This window comes from Bombus terrestris, chromosome 13 (assembly GCF_910591885.1).
Source record: "Bombus terrestris chromosome 13, iyBomTerr1.2, whole genome shotgun sequence".
NCBI lineage: Eukaryota > Metazoa > Arthropoda > Insecta > Hymenoptera > Apidae > Bombus > Bombus terrestris.
In genome coordinates, this window is record NC_063281.1 from 13,842,148 (window position 1) to 13,854,477 (window position 12,330).

Below are 12,330 nucleotides of genomic sequence, written 5' to 3' on the forward strand. Positions count from 1 at the left end.
ATCTTCGATAAAAGGACATACATATGTACGTATGACACCGTTATCGTTTTATTTGCATCGATGTTCGAGGAGCTTGTAGCAGATCGCAAAAGAATAATTTATTACAAACTTCTGTCAATCGATGAAATACTAAGTTCGGACAGGTATTGCTCCTGGTATACTCGTCTGTGTTAATAGTTGATAAGATTAGCAACTCGTTTTATAAACCAACGCAACGTTAGATATTCAGTAGGCTGGAACGTTCAACCCTAACATCTCCACCTCGTTCATTGGATGCAACATATGGATATAGCATTGGATATATCCAGGCATTAGTTGGCTTCTCTTCCCTTTTGGTTCTATTAATCGTCGATATTGTTATTCGAAACAGATCGTAGTAAAAAAAGGTGCTCGTACGTTCATCGATAAAAACGCTGGCAGTTGTATAATTGCAAACCAGCCACCGTGATATTTTCCCCAAATTCACAGCAATTTTTCCATTGTTTGCTAATTGCAGCGTGTTTTGGTAGCAGGAATTTATCGATTGCAGTGGGAAATACACGCGGGAATAGACGTATCGAAAAAATTTCAGCGTAGCTTGCTAATGAAGATTCGCCGTAAAATATTCACATCGATGACCCAATGTAGCTGATGCGAGGAAACATATTCGACCGAAGACTTCAGAAGATTAGCGTGTAATATCATTAGCGAAAAATTATTTTCAATATACAGTTTTCTTGTTTAATATGATGTTTTTAATACGGAATACTCGTTGAAAATTCGTAGACGAGATCTCAAGATGCGATAATAAGTATACGTATATAAAAAAGAAAAAAAAAAAAATATTGGAAAATGTACAAGTACAAAAAAGACACCTGACAAAGATTGCAAAGACGAGACGTTACAAGCTCCGATCTCTTTTCACTCTCCATTTATCCAACAATTAGAAAACTTTAATCATTCATCAGCCAATCAACGTAAACGTTGCTAATTTCCATTCGATTATTAACTCCAGCATGCGACCCATCGAGTTAGCAACAACCAATACACAGACTCAATCCCTGGCAGGACAATGTTCTAATCCATCGTCCGAGTGAATATCGGGCTTTACGTAATAATCGATCTCCACGATTATATTCGCATTAGATTGCGCAACATGGGGCGTCGATTAGGCGAGCGACCCTCACGTGGTCGCTCAATCGATTTTCATCTTTTTTCTTCTGTTTTTTTTTTCATTCGGCACACGGGCCACTCCTTTGGTCGGTTGGCTTTGTTGCCTTGATCGGCATTATTGTTGCGCGGAGTTTAAGGCTGTTCGAGGCCATTGACAGATGAAACAATTAAACGGCGTATCGGCTAATTAGTCCGAGCTGGTTGGTGTGCACGGTGTAAACACGTGATCCACGTGACTCGACCCCGCAGCAATCGAGGAATAAAGGATGCACATTGGGGCGCGTGCACGCGTATTGACGCTGGCAAATGAACATTGTAAGCGGTTGGTAACGAGCCGCGTAATCTCGTTGACGACCACTTTGGAATTTCCAAGGGAACATTGGCCGCTTCGTTGTTCTTTCGGTGTTTTCAGCAGTTTCGGATTAATTGGAATCGTTTGTTTCTCTTTTGTTACCATGTTTTCTATTATAATAAGGGCAGAACGTGGCTTTTTAATCCCCTATAACCGCGTATTGCGTCGACGTGACTCGTTATTTCGAATAGTTGGCCTTTACTTGTATTTCGAGCGAAATTTATCTAAGTTTGGCAAATATACGACCGGCGATATACGATTGGCAAATATACAATCAGTACATGTACCGATCCATGAACAAGCCTGCCATAAAATATCGCTGCCGAGCCCCACGCAACCATTCGATTAGCTTCGAAACTCCGATGAAAGACTATATTACTCCTGTATGTCATGCGTTTAAAAAATATCCGGTGCATGCATCGTACGAGCTTTCATATCTTGGTAATGTTACGCGTCGTATTCTCCTAATACGAAAACCTAAATTTCGAGTAAAAATCCCCGCGGATCCCGAGAAATTCATCTTCGAAGATATATGCACGAGAAGAAGCGCGTCAGCTAAGATGTATCTCTCCTCTATACGGGTGCTAGGCACGATACAGATACCTTAGAATATACGTAAATGGTACATTCAAATAGGTATATTTGTACATTTAGACGTAATCCGTTCCAGGCCACGGTCTAAAGTAAAATATTACGGTTAAAATTTCCATATGCGAGAACGAAAATATGTTCCCATAAGCACAAACGTTCAAACCTATCAACGATGTCGTGGCTACGTCAAAAGCTCTCGGGGAAAAAAACACCTTTCTCGAGCATTTTTCCTTTATCTCCGCGGCTAGAGTCACCTGGTGCCCCGTGGAGTAGAGTCGCACAGGGGTACCCTCTCGTGAAGCGGTACACGTCGCTAGGTCGTCACATCCAATATTCGTGGTATCGCGACGGGATAGGCGCACAGTCGGCCGACACGCATATCCCGATGGATGAACGGGAAGCACGATATTACGCGAACGCTGTGCTGGCTAACCGTACGACGCGATAAAGCCCCAACCTGGGAGGGTCCTGCCGTTTCGAGGAAACGATGCCAGGGGGATCGAAGAGTGGCCGACACGGCAATAAACAATTACTTAAGGCAGTGTTACGCGCGCGGCACACCCACGCATTAGCCCAAGTAGAATGCCGCACCCATCCGTGATCGTGGCCCGTGGGCTTGGTTCCTCCATTAGTATACAGTATACACATTGATGCGGGTGAACACGGTAATACCAGGGAACAACTATGTACACTACCGTTCAAAAGTATCCAGACACTATTTTTCGTTGGATTTATTAGATCGGCCAATATGAAATCGTTCGCTCCAATCAAATTTTAACCGCGCGTTGTTACTTTCGAACGAATAATCTGCCAACTACCGGTATTCTCTTTCGTACGCAACACCTTCAAGCATGTATACATACTATTATGCAACATAGTAGCTCCTTTACGACTTTTCAAAGTGAAGAACTATTTTTAAAAGTACGCGATTCATCCTACTTCCAAACAACGTGCTAATTTTACGAGCGACACGAATATTTCGCCAACGAATTATTCAACATACTTCACGCTCGAAGAACATTGCCGTTGTTCGACCAAGTTCCGCGATAAACTTATAATTTAAGCGCATTACTCCGGACCGCGACGAAACGACCTCGTAAACGAGCGGTGTTTAAACAATTCGACGGGAGGGCATTACCAAAGGAATGAAACAAGCTGGCGTTCGTGTAAGTACGACCGGACACACCGGAACGATCAATCATAGTTTTCAAACAACGAGTCTCGCGGAAACGAAAACTCGTAACGATGGAGCTTTCTCTCCAGCAGAAAGAGAGAAGGGGAAGAGAGTTTGGTGGGACGATGCGCGTAAAAGTAATTGAACCAACAGGAACTTTGTTTCCGCAAAGAAAAACGTCCGAGAACCAGGCTGCTAGCCGCGTTTTATCGATCTTACATCCATTTCAGGTCATATCGAACGGCTGATTACCGGATATTAGGAGTTACGTCATAATCAAGTTCGAAATCTCACCGATGGATAGACCGAGAAACAAAGTTTCGATGATAGAACGAAGTTTCGATTGGTTTTTACCGGTACACGTGCTTCCATCGGTGCTTCTGCCTTTGTTCTCGTATCGGCGATGAATTCGTTAACCCCCTGAACACGGCGTTTGCTCTTGCTATATTTCACGTTCCTATTGTATTGCTCCGGGTAATTAATTTTTATACTTGGACAGAATTTTTAATAGCACGCGAATATTTGGATTATAAGATGTCCGTGATTTAATAGAACCGATAGGATTAACGTCGGAAAATTTATTGTGTAATTTCTATAATGCATCGATGGATGCATTATGGAATAGCTTCATCGATTTACACGAGCTATATAGCAGTCGTATCATAATTTAACACTATTTGATCAATTATTCAATTCGATTATAACATGCTAACAAATTTCATTATGTACGAGCCTGTATAACCGGCTAATTATTCAACGCAAAATGATTAAATTTACGTATCTTTAAAATTAACGTATATGCTAATCGTTACTGATATTGTTTAAAAATATTCAATGCTACTATATTACTTAGTTGGTAAAATGCAAATGTAAATATGCAAGAATGTACAAAGATGTGCACAAAGAGGAAAATAAATTGGCACGTGTAAATGCACGGTCGTGTGAAACGTATCAGTGATACAGGTCAATGATAATTCAACCCAACTTCTATCGCTTGTTTCAAACTCCAGTCCAGGATTCAAATAACGATTTAAAGTTACTATTTCAAACAATTAATTGTGCTGTATTTAAGTTTTAGACTCGATCGTAAATCCTAATACAGATTGTAATAAAGAACAGAACCAATTATGAATAAATAGCGTAACGATATCGGATTTCTTTGCCCTTGTTTGGAACCGTAGCAGTAACAATGTCAATATCATTCGATTACGAATGACAGCGGAACATTTCCGAGACAAACCTAAGGTGTGGTAATCATTGGAGTTTCCGCGACTTTAATGACCGTAGTTAGGGCCATACCAAGGCAATTTACCGTGAATGCAAACGCATATACGTGACTCATAGTCATTCCTTCTAATGTAACTAACTCCCATCGCGAGTGTGGCTAAAGGTTTCGGTCTGTTTGGACCTTCCGTCGTTAGCTTCGAAAATGAATTGAACTATAACCCGGCCTTAATGTTTGATCGTTCATAATCGTTTTCCCTTAATGACGCTGCTAATGGAATAAATCGATTCAAGAAACTACAAAATAGTGGTTCTAGTCGATTTTAAGGAAGAAACGAAACTCGGAACGTACTGAAACCTAAACGTACCGAAGAATATGTCGTTTCCGTATCTTGGTTGTTTAAATATTATTCGCACGATCGCTCGTCGAATACTTTATTTCGCTTCGTTCGCGTTATCGAACGTGCTAAAAGAAATTACACCAAAAATTCTTCACGGTGTATTTACAACGCGTTCATAACGATATTCCTTGAAAATACTCCGCGAGTTTGCGAGACACGGGGAATTCCAGCGGACGACTTTTTAAATTTCGCGTTCTCCCGGTAACAGGAAATTTTCTACGTGCCACCGGCCGGTTCGTATGGCGCAGGAATTAAGATTTATGTCAGATTCTTGTCAGCGCAGCTGTGTGCTGCGATCTGTCGCAAGAAAATCCTACGTATTACATCTTGGCTGTATTTTGCCACGCATCGTTATAATATTTAAAAAAGATACAGAGGCTACAGATAGAAGTTTGCATTTTTCCTCTTCTTATACATATATTATTTCGTGTATCTTTCACTTTTGTTTCTTTGGAATAAAATTTACGCTTCAAATTTCAACTTTTTTAAATTCCGGGAATGAGACTTGTAAAGCATCTTAGATGAAAATCTTCGAATCAAAGTCTGGAGGATTTTCTTCGGGTTTGATAGAACGACGTTAATCTTTCCTGATATAAAGGGAAGTTTGTAATTGATAAAAGAAGCGACAGATGGTGCAATTAATCCGGGAAATTGAATTAGTTTTGTCCGCAGATGGCAGCGTGGAAATACGGTTGTAATTTGAGCGATCGATGTTTTATGTATCCATAAAGTAATGGAATTAGAATTTTATCCTCTGCTTAAAGTTGTTAACATTCTCGTCGACAAATTTCTTACGAAGAATCGATTAAAATTTCTAAAAATATCGCCTCGGAAATAGCAAACTCGTGCTTTATCTCGTCGATTGTATACGATACTGGGAAGAAAATTCAGCCGAATCTTTACATCGCTGGAATCAACGACATTTAATAATTATTCCTGAATAGGATAGTCGTTCGTTCGTAGAACGACAGAGCAGACTATCGTTAGTTTCCTGCTCTTCCAGGTGGATCTCGAAATCGACGGCGAGGCTGACAAATAGCCTAATTAATCGACCGAATTTAATTAACTTCGTACACCCATGTGCACCGACACCGACACACCGTTCCAACTTATGATTCGGGTTCACGCAACTTGGCATGCTGCGTTTCTCTCTCTCCCTCTCTCACTCTCTTTCTCTCTTACACACCGTTTCAATCGTTCGATTCGCTGTCTCGCTCGAGCTTCGATTCGTTTCGAGCCCCCAGGCCATCGAGTCCAGCCCAATTTCGCCCTAATGAAAATTGACTTTCGGGAATTCGTGCGACGAGTCCCAGTTTTGACACCTCCATCGTTGTCCGGGCTTTTTTTCCATTTTCCAGAACCACGGCTCGAATTTTCGATCGAAATTGAGATCGACACTCGGGAGAACGAACGGACAGAGTAGAATTTTTTCTGCCGCGGAACTTGTTAACGGTTAGTCCGTTAATTGTTAACATTTCGGGAATTATATACATCTATATCTCTCCTTTACATAAATATTTACGACGTTGTTATATTTTATGTTGCAGGTTTGTACATGGCAGCGCGAAGCAGAATCACCACTGGAGTATTAAATCGGTGAGTGACATCCGTTAAAAATATATTTACGTGATAATTTTACTACACATTCGCGGACGATCAATTGTGATAATTCGTGAATTTATCGCGTAAATTAATTCAATCAAGAATTAACTCGCAAAGTATCTATCGTATTATTCGATATATTTTTCTATCAAAACTACACTTTTTCTTTGTTCGCAATTTCCGTGAAAGCAATTTTGAACGAATTGCGCGAGATAAACGCAGATAATTTCGCCCGTGATATGATAAATCTGTTTATAGCCGTGCTCAGCAGAAATACAGTTTCCTCATTAAAATTAATAGAAGAATGCGAGTGTTTGCGTTCTCAGCTATTTCTTCGCGTGCTGAGATTCGCTTTTTCTTAGCATTTAAACGACACGTTTCAACTTTTTAGGTCTTTTACGTACTTTTACTATGCTCCTTAGTCCCAACTATCGATAGTTGCTTTTCTGCGTGATCGAAATTACCAAATACAGCCTGCGATTTCAATAATGCAATTTCAACGCGCAAACCGTAGACCAAACAATACCGCTGCGATTCCTACTTTCTTTAGACTTCGATCCCCTTCCACAGGTCCATGCGTAATAGCTGCCGGTGACCAAATCGATATTCCTCGAACAACTTCTCATCCCAATGGTCGATAGCCGCGTTACGCTCAATCGGCGCATAACGACAGCTGTGCCGCGTTTTCGTCTTGGGAACCTGTGGGGCCGCTATTAACGACGAGATTATGGTGCGTAGTGCGTAGGGCTCGCAAGGTGCAACCAGGGCCTTGCCATCTGCTCGTGCACGTGGCCCTGGCACGTGCCACCAGCTGATAATAGCGCCTTCGATCCCGTCGCCGCCGCGCCGCGACGACACGAGCACTCGTGCTACGTGCCCAACATTTCAAGCGGTGGCTGTTTAGGCGATAACGAAATTTTCGGCCTGCACGTATGCTGCTCGATTATATCGAATATCGTGCAAACCGCCTTGGTTAAACGATTTAATTTTATCACGTCCTTTTTTCTCTTTTCGAAAAGACATCGGGGACACTATCGCGAGGAATCGTTTCGGGGAAGTTCGAAGCAGCGAAAGAAATATCATCAGCCGCAAATGCCTATACCTGTATGGAATAGAATCGCGAAAGAAGACAAAAAATTCGCGATTTTCGCAAACGTATCGCGCGATTGATCAAATTTCCCCGTTGTTTGATTTTATCAAGAATAAATTCGTCTTGCATATTTGTCTCCGGCACGCGATAGTCTTTTCAAATATTAACACTTTATCGCCAACTATTCGCTCCACAAGCGATAAGCGTCAAGCGATAGATTTAGATTCGATAGATTTAGATTACGACCAAATTCATATCGTACATGGTTATCGTTATGGTGCTAATCGTTTGTCTGAAAAAGTGACTGGCCTTACAGTCACAAGCACCGACGATCTATGCGAACTGTTGCAAAACCTCGTGGGATCGATTTTGAAGAATTAAAATACACGGTTCTTTGGAAAACGGCTGGTTAAATTCGATTCGAGGAAATTACGAGACTTATCGATCGTACTTAGGGGTGAAAGAAAATCAAAATAAAGGACAGGAGGAACACGGTGTTTCTCGGTCCCGGGAGGAGCAGGACGATGAACGTCGCGCAAATCGTCCGTAGGAAAAGGCAGAAACGGCGTCGACCCCGTAAAATGAAATTCATCGCTTAACCCCGTGGAGTCTTCTCCGCTGTATGACGGCGGGGCCGAAAGGTGTGCTAAGGTTACTTTGCGCTTTCTACGTTTCATTCCCCTGGCTTAGCATACGTGTAAGGTCGTGGAAGCTCGGTTACCCTGAGTTACGGCCGCATAATCCAGCTCCCCGTGGCATTTCCCTTGCATCCATCCGCGCTTCCCCTTCAATTCATCTCAGGCCCATCCCCGTGCAACTTTAACGTCACGAGGTCATCGTAAAACGCATCGCTATTCCGCCGAAGGCTGAGCTGCGACGCGAATCCAGTCGCACCGCCTCTTACCCGTTTTTACACGTAATTTTCAGTCTCGGATCGTTAATAGGGGCGTGTACCACGAAAAACTAAAGGAAGTTCGCGTAGGAAAAGAAATAGCTTTCGTTCTTTTGCTACGACATGCGCGTACAGAGTTAATCGCGCGGTTATCTCGTTTCATTTCTTTCCAAAAAGACGTAATAGTCGTTTCTCGAGTCCAGTCTAAATTCCGCTCGTCCTGTAACGGCGCGCGGAGAAGGACGAAACCCTGCGAGCACCGTGTTCCAAGTCCACCGGAATGTCTTGTAACCAGGCAATTATCGCATTCGTCGACGCGTGGTCCGTTTTGACGCGCATTCGAGCAAGGGTGGTAGGAAATTTCTGGCGGACAACAGCTGTCGGGTCACCTGTTCAAACAGCCGTATTTCGCGGCGCTGTAAAATCGCCTCGTGCCATGGTGAGGCCAGGTGAGGGCCGCGTTGCGGGCATCGAGTGGCGTTCGATATTATCGGAAAGTCCCAGTCAGGGTGACGAACGTCCTAGGAAATTTCCACGCTGCTTTCTCCCTACCACTAAGTCGAATTTACGATCCGTATACTGTACAGGACATTACAGAAAAAGGACGCGAGGTCTTACGAGCTTAGGGAATTCATCAAGGAGATAAAAAGTGTCTAATCAAAGTATATACTAAAATCGACCTTTTCAATATCGTATTCAATTTCGCGTTCACCAAGTTTAGAAATTTCATTTTACTAGTTTCTCGTTAAGGCATCGTCTCTTTGGCCATTTGTTCTTCACGGTAAGATTACGAAACATTAGACGAAACGAAATATCCGGTGATACATCGTTCCGACTTTTGATACGATAGAAGGGCGTTCCACTTAAAACCATAGTAATTGACTTTGAAATTATGCTTGACCTACTATTCCCCATATGCGAACCCCATTCACCATATGTTCAAGTTCAAGCACTGCCACTTAAACTACGCTTACGTTCGAAGGCACGTCCATTTACAAAAATAAAACGTCTGCGCGTTTATTCGCGTTAATTTAACTCACCACGGTACAGACTATATGTTACGCATAGTTTCGAGAAGCACGATACACGATCTCTAACCGAAATAACACACTTTACGGACACAGGGTATGTAGCAGGAAGATTATTATCGGATATTTATGCGAAGAAGTCAGAGGGCACTGTTGTGCCATAATCTCGACGTGTTTAAATTTGCTACAAGCGCACGTTTAGCTAGATAAATATCCCCAAAAATACGATTACTATCGATTTTATCGAGCGCGTTCCGTTTCGTTCCATTCCGTTCTTCGAAATACATACGTAGCTATGAAAGTCGAATCAATCGCAACGATCGCATCGATATCAAGAAATAAATTGCGCCCGAAAACGCTTGCATCAGCGTTCGTTTACGTTATCACGGTTGTAGAATGGAATGCGCGTGTCAGGAGCCGCATAAATTTCAATTAGATAATCCAAAAGTCACGTTTAAGGTTTGCAGCGGGCGCGCCAGTCCTAAAATAACAGGGCAAAAGGAGGCGTCGTTGATACCCGCAGGCTGAATCCGAAAAGAGGGGCTTCGTCGTCGCTCGAAATTCAATTCTGCGGGCATTATAAATAAGCGTGAGCGCCGGAAACTCGGTCGATCGACGATTATGAATCAGCCATTGATGACGATGGCTAGCAGCTTCGTCATGCCGTCGTTAATATCAATGTGTCTTTCCCCGCGCGATGACTCAAGAGATCTATGGATGAAGTTAACCCGAGGAAAACGAACTGCTAGATTTCCCCTTGTTTCGTTTTACTCACGAAAGATGGAAGATAACTGTTGGAAATATCAATTCGGCCATCTTAGATACAAATACGATGATTATTTCCAGTCTGTTCCAATTTAGAATAGGAATAATAATGAAAAGCAACGGAAGCAAAAAAACAAAAGGATAGTACACCGGAAAGTTAATCCGCTGCAAGTTAAGATTCGTTTAATACAAAAATGATGCAAATAAATTCGCAACGAACTTGCTAAACCTCTTTCCAAGTTAATCGCTCTCCCTTCCCCCCGTGTACTTAAACACTTTCTGACTTTCGATCCACGTTCGAGTTGCCGGGTAAAGGGGCAATTCAGTTACGGTTTAATTTCGAACTCTCAACTGGCTTTGTAGCCAATCGGATTATTCCTTTGCGAGCTAAAAATTCAGCGCTCTCGTAGGAACACGATTCACGGTGGCAACAGAATCCAAGAAGAGACGAAGAGACGGAGAGAAAAAAGGAAAGAAGACGGCAGAAGAAAGAAACGAAGGGTGAAAACAGAGCTCGTACGGTGTTAAGTTTGGCAATTCGATTTTTCGGAACGAAGTCCGCCCTGTTTTTCTAGTCGCGAATCGAAACACGAATGACGGTATAATCGCTGGGACAATAAAAATCCATGGAAATAACCGATTTCCTGGCTTCCATCCCGATGTAAATTTCGATGCAAATATAATTGTCCTTTTCTCCGCTATCTTTTTTACGCAATCCCTGACTCGGAATTCAACGATAGAAGAAGAAGTCGAACGTAAAATTTACAGGAACGAAACGACATCGAATAATTTTTTTTTTTCATCGGCGATTAATTTTTGCATATTGCAGATAAATAGGTATCATCGTTGATGCTATCGGAGGAAAAATAAGAATAAAGACACGTTCGAGTAACTTCTTTAACGAAATATCCGTGTACTGCCGTTAAAGACGATTCGCTGGTTCGGCTATCGAATCGAAGGAAAAGCCTGATCTAACAACTGAAAGTCTAATCTCGTTTTGAAGCGAGGTGTCGCGTGGTTGGCGGAGAAACGTGTATAAAGGCGGCGATGGGTTCGAGAATAGTAGGAAGCGAGGGTGCGGCGACGATAGCGGTTGCCATAATTTAACCGGTGAGTTTAATAAGGCATACCGTAGCTCAAGCCTGCCGGGCGCAAAGTGTCAATATGTCTGAGCCGCTGAGTGATATACTTCCGGCGTTCTTCGTAAAATTGAAGAGTCTCCCAGGGGCGAGAACCGTGTCGGTCCATTCTACCACGCCTCTCGCTCTTCCGCCCTCGTGTCATCGCGTCGTATCGCCGATCAAAGTCACGAGACTCTCTTTTTCTTCGGGAATCACGGAGAGATCGGATTAACGACGAGTCTTGAGACGTTTCGAGACGAGTTTCCGCCAGTTTCGAATCACCACCGATCGCTTTCCAACGATTTCGGCAACGTCTGATCACCGATTACGAGCTACGCAGCTAAGAAGGACGGCGTTATTAAGACGCGAACGTGAAACATCGCGTTAGGATAGTCGAGAGGAGAGTTTCGAGAGATCGAAGAGGTTCGTTCCACGCAGTTATCGAAGAGGTTCGTTCCACGCAGTTTTCGACGAGAGGCCTCCGGTTTTTGACACTTGCCTGGAAATATCGCGAAGAGCGGCTTTATTTCTGTCAATGTCGCGTCTTGATCGGACGTGGGTTAATCCAAGGTAGACTTTGCTAAGAGAAGTTTCGTTTCTTTGCCTTTTGCGGACTTTGAAATTTTTAACGAGTCTTTTCGGATTCCTAGGTGGTTCCTCGCGTCACGGATCTATTCGTACAAGAGCGATTCGAAATTTCATGAGAAGGAAGGAAATTCACGCGAAATGGAAACGAACGCAAATGAAAATGAGAAAAAACGTGGGATAATTAAACAAATATTGAATTTCCGTGCAAACTAACGCAAGTATGAATCCGTATAGACACGAATTTCGAATAATCGCGCGGCTTTTATGTTCGTATTTCTGGCATGTTTCCGAAGACAATGAGCCTCGCAGCTGGCTGATGTGTACATCGGTATACCGGGCGTCCTGAGAAC

The 12,330-nt window shown here is 42.8% G+C and overlaps 1 long non-coding RNA gene across 1 annotated transcript in view; it reads left to right on the plus strand.

Moving 5' to 3' along the window:
• LOC125386207 overlaps positions 1-10,545 on the plus strand; it is a 66,229-nt gene extending 55,684 nt beyond the window's left edge. The window contains exons 3-4 of the long non-coding RNA XR_007226174.1: positions 6,442-6,490; positions 7,067-10,545. This is a non-coding gene — a long non-coding RNA (uncharacterized LOC125386207). The remainder of the gene's footprint in view (positions 1-6,441; positions 6,491-7,066) is intronic.
• The last annotated feature ends 1,785 nt before the right edge of the window (positions 10,546-12,330 follow it).